Here is a 4,586-nt window from a genome sequence, read left to right on the forward strand (position 1 = left end):
CTCCCTCTCTATCTGCCCCTCCTCCCCCCCCAATTCTCTCTCTCTCTCTCTCTCTCTCTCAAAAATAAACATTAGGGGCGCCTGGGTGGCGCAGTCGGTTAAGCGTCCGACTTCAGCCAGGTCACGATCTCGCGGTCCGTGAGTTCGAGCCCCGCGTCGGGCTCTGGGCTGATGGCTCAGAGCCTGGAGCCTGTTTCTGATTCTGTGTCTCCCTCTCTCTCTGCCCCTCCCCCGTTCATGCTCTGTCTCTCTCTGTCCCAAAAATAAATAAACGTTGAAAAAAAAAATAAACATTAAAAAATTTAAAGATCATATTGACTTTATTCAATGATCCGTGAATCAGGTAGCATCCCATCTAACAAATAAAAAGGAGCTCCAAGGAGCAGTACAAAACAGAAAGCTTTTATAGGCAGAAGGAGAAAGAGAGTGGATTATTTCAAGTAAGGTCAACTTCCTTTAGGGGCCAAAAAAGGTCTATCAGGTGGATTACCTCACTAGTACTGACCAGGAAATTCCAGACTGGCTGGTTAAGATTACAGTCTTGGGAGAGGCTCATCAGGTTAGGTATTAAGTCTTGGTTTGCTGACACAGGGCTTAGCACAGTGACTCAATTTGGGGATTGCTGGTCCTTTTTAACAATTACCCCCCTTTTGATCAAACTCTCAGCTTAACTGAGAGATGTGATCAAAATTTAAGGGATTAGCACCACTCCTAGCTATCACTCAAAAGTTTTCAGTCTTTGTTGATCCTCTGTGTGGTATTCACAGGTTGCAATGTTTTTGCTGAATCGTTGTGATATTCATAAGCAATGCCTTCTGGTTCACAATTAAAAAAATTTTTTTTAATTTAATTTTTTTTAACGTTTTATTTATTTTTGAGACAGGGAGAGACAGAGCATGAACAGGGGAGGGTCAGAGAGGGGGAGACACAGAATCTGAAACAGGCTCCAGGTTCTGAGCTGTCAGCACAGAGCCCGACGCGGGGCTCGAACTCACGGACCTCGAGATCATGACCTGAGCCGAAGTCGGCCGCTTAACCGACTGAGCCACCCAGGCGCCACCCCAAAAAAATTTTTTTACATGTATTTATTTTTGAGAGACAGAGAGAGACAGAGCACAAGTGGGGGAGTGCCCGGGCAGAGAGAGAATGAGACACAGAATCCGAAGCAGGTTCCACGTTCCCAGCTGTCATCACAGAGCCTGACACGGGGCTCAAACTCACAAACCATGAGATCATGACCTGAGCTGAAGTCGGACGCTCAACCGACTGAGCCACCCAGGTGCCTCTCTGCTTCACAATTTTTAAGTTGGTCATTCTCTTTGTTCCTTTTCTGATGTTCCAGTCTTAGGGAGATCATTTGGTTGGTGGTTAGTGGCTGCAAACATAAATTTAAAGCTCTCAAGAGAAAACAATGCATTAGGGAGATTTCTATGATTATAAGCAGGATAATTTCCAATGTCTGGAGTACACTTCAAAGCCAAGATCCCAAAAAATCAAAGAAGTCAAAGAAAGAATTCATTGAAGGAAACACTTATTTAAGTCAAGTGGTTTGCTCAGTGACCTTATGTAATTGAGTTTCAACATCCTCAGAAGCGTTAATCCAGGTGTTGGCAGGTGATGTTGGCTATAGCACAGATACTTCTTTGCTCAACCTAAAGATAATTAAGGCTTATCCTATTATCAAGAACAGCTTTGGCCAGAGAGTCAAAGGATTTTTTGCTGGGCAACTACCGTTCTAGCAGCAGATTCTGCAATATTTTTGAGAGTTAAGGAGAAATTCCTGATCATAGCCTCATTTGTACTCACTACTAACCAGGGAAGTGGGCCCTGACAAAGGAAGCAAATCTTGAATCATGAATGCCTCCTCTGAGTCAGGCCTGGAATGGTGACAGTCATGGAGGCCAATAAAATTTTAAGGGTCTACAGACCACACAGGCAGTTTTATTCTGGTTGCTATGTGTCCCTTTCTTTGCCTAGAACCTGGACACAAGTTTCCCTGGGTTTAGGGTTCTTAACCAGAGACAAGGAAATGGATGAGGGAATCACTAGCATCGTGGACAGATCGGAATTCTTGATGACAAATCCAATAGTCTGAAAAATGTGGCCTGGGGGAATCAGATGATGGTGTTATCTTTCCAGGCCAGTGCCAGAGTAAAAGAAAGAAAGGGAAGAAGAAAGGGTTTCATGTTTAGTTAAAATATGAAGTCTTAATCGAGTTTCTTGGGCAGAATGAACACCAATGATAGCTACTTCTTTTCTTCTAAAAAATTTTTTTTAATGTTTATTTATTTTTGAGAGAAAGAGAGAGAGAGACAGAGTGAGAGTTGGGGAGGGGCAGACAGAGAGGAAGACATGGAATCCAAAGCAGGTTGCAAGCTCTGAGCTGTCAGCACAGAGCCCAACTAGGGGCTCGAACTTATGAGCTGTGAGATCGTGACCTGAGCCAAAGTCGGACACTTAACTGACTGAGCCACCCAGGCACTGCCTACACAAATTCTTCATAGTTGACTTGTCCATCTCCATCAATATCTGCTTCCCTGATCATTTCACCTACTTCTTCATCTGTTAGTTTTTCTAAGTTTGTCATGACATGACATAGTTCTGCTGCACTGATGTGACCATTGATATCCTTGTCAAAGACTCAGAATGCCTTCCGAATTTCTTCTTTACTATCTGATTCTTTCATTTTTCTAGCTGTCATAGTCAAAAACTCTGGGAACTCAATGGTGCCAACATTGTCCGCATCTACCTTGTTGATCATATCCTGCAATTCGTCTTCTGTTGTGTTCTGACCCAGTGACCTCACGACAGTTCCAAATTTCCTTGTTGTGACAGCGCCACCACCATCTTTGTCAAATAGGGAGAAAGCTTCCTTGAGCTCAGTAATCTGTTCTTCTGTCAGCTGATCAGCCATGGTGCAGGTGAAGGGAGGAAGAACAGAGGTAATGAGGGTGACTGCACCAGTGCAGGGGCTGTGATGGTGGGGGTGGCTCTACTGCTGCTGATGCTGCTGCTTCTGCCAAGGCACAGTGTGCTTAGGGCTGTGTGGCCACCAGACTGCAAGTATCGGCCCCACACCTGCTGAGCTCCTAGCACCACGGCCTCATAGAAGCACTTTTTACCTTTTTATTATTTTTAAAGTTAACTTATTTCTTTATTTATTTGGTGTGTGTGTGTGTGTGTGTGTGTTTGAGAGAGAGAGAGAGAGAGAGAGAGAGAGAGAGAGAGCTGGGGAGGGGCAGAGAGAGAGAGAGAGAGAGAGAAACCCAAGCAGGCTCCACACTGCCAAGGCAGAACCCTACTCAGGGCTTGAACCCATGAACTGTGAGATCATGACCTTAGCTGAAGCCAAGAGTTAGAGGCTTAACTGACTGAGCCACCGAGGTGCCCCTATGAGCACCTTTTAAGTCTGCTTTGTTGGAACTTTGTAAGCAGGGCACCAGGTCTATTTTTCCAAGGGGTTTTATTGGTTCTGTAAAGTCAGCTTTAGTTCCTTAAATCTGTCTGGCCACATCTGAATCTATGCACATCTATCTCAAATATGACATTCCAATTAAAGCTTAGGAAATATAGCTAATATTTCCAATTGTGTTCCTTTATAAGGACAATAAATTCTTATCGAATTTATGTAAATAAATAGTAATTTTGCCACAAAAATAATACTGAAGAGTTTCTGAATTCAGGAGGGATCAGATATAGAGAAAAAAATAAATGTTTCATCTTTGTTTACAATAGTACACTTTACCAAATTGCTGTCAGGGATAACTTAAAGTTTCCTCAAATCTGGAAAAACAAAACATTTAAAGAACCAGAGCTCTTTCAAACAATAAGTCATAAAAACTATAGTCATACTCCTCAGTTCACTCAATTCCACATTATTTATTCTTGTTCTGCTTGAATCCAGTGTTTTGTTTTGTTTTGTTATTAGTTCTGGAAATTCTTATTCAGTTCAGCTTTATGATGGTAAAGTTATCAGAAATCTGTGTTTGCCAGAGTCCTTTCCATGAATCTTCTTGAAGACAAAGCACTTGGTACTTTTGCAAAATATCAGAATAAAACAATAATTCTCTGTAAAAGACAAAAGACTTTAAAATATCCATTATTGAATATCTGATGAGAGTTCATTATAACGGAGTTGACAAGGAAATTTGGTTATTTTTGTAACACATAATATTTTATAATAATAACTGGAACTATGATCAATAACATATTAATAGGACATATCAGATTTCCAGGAGTTTCATGCAATTTTTGGAACACTTACACCTGTTCTAAATAATAGTAATTCACAATAGACGTACTTCCAGTTTCATGGTGGAAGACTTTATTAATTATAAGGGAAAGAGAACATACGGAATTAAACAATTATAGTAAACATAAAGAGGGAGAGAAGTAGAGAGAAGAACAAAGAGGGCTTAATACATCAAATTAGGTTCTTACAACATGCAACCTTCTGGCTGTGGAAACCCCATGGTGAACAGCTTGGTTGGAGTCCCGATTAAGGGTCCTTGTGGAGTGTCCTCCCCTCAGGTGAGACTTCCAGCTAGCTATTCTTCCGAGGGCAATATATATACTACCTGGGTGTG

At 41.8% G+C, this 4,586-nt stretch overlaps 1 pseudogene; it reads right to left on the bottom strand.

Annotated features, from left to right (window-relative positions):
- Positions 1-2,485: 2,485 nt before the first annotated feature.
- LOC123591477 lies at positions 2,486-3,006 on the bottom strand (annotated as a pseudogene).
- Positions 3,007-4,586: the final 1,580 nt, after the last annotated feature.

Source organism: Leopardus geoffroyi, chromosome B1 (genome assembly GCF_018350155.1).
Source record: "Leopardus geoffroyi isolate Oge1 chromosome B1, O.geoffroyi_Oge1_pat1.0, whole genome shotgun sequence".
Classification (NCBI taxonomy): domain Eukaryota; kingdom Metazoa; phylum Chordata; class Mammalia; order Carnivora; family Felidae; genus Leopardus; species Leopardus geoffroyi.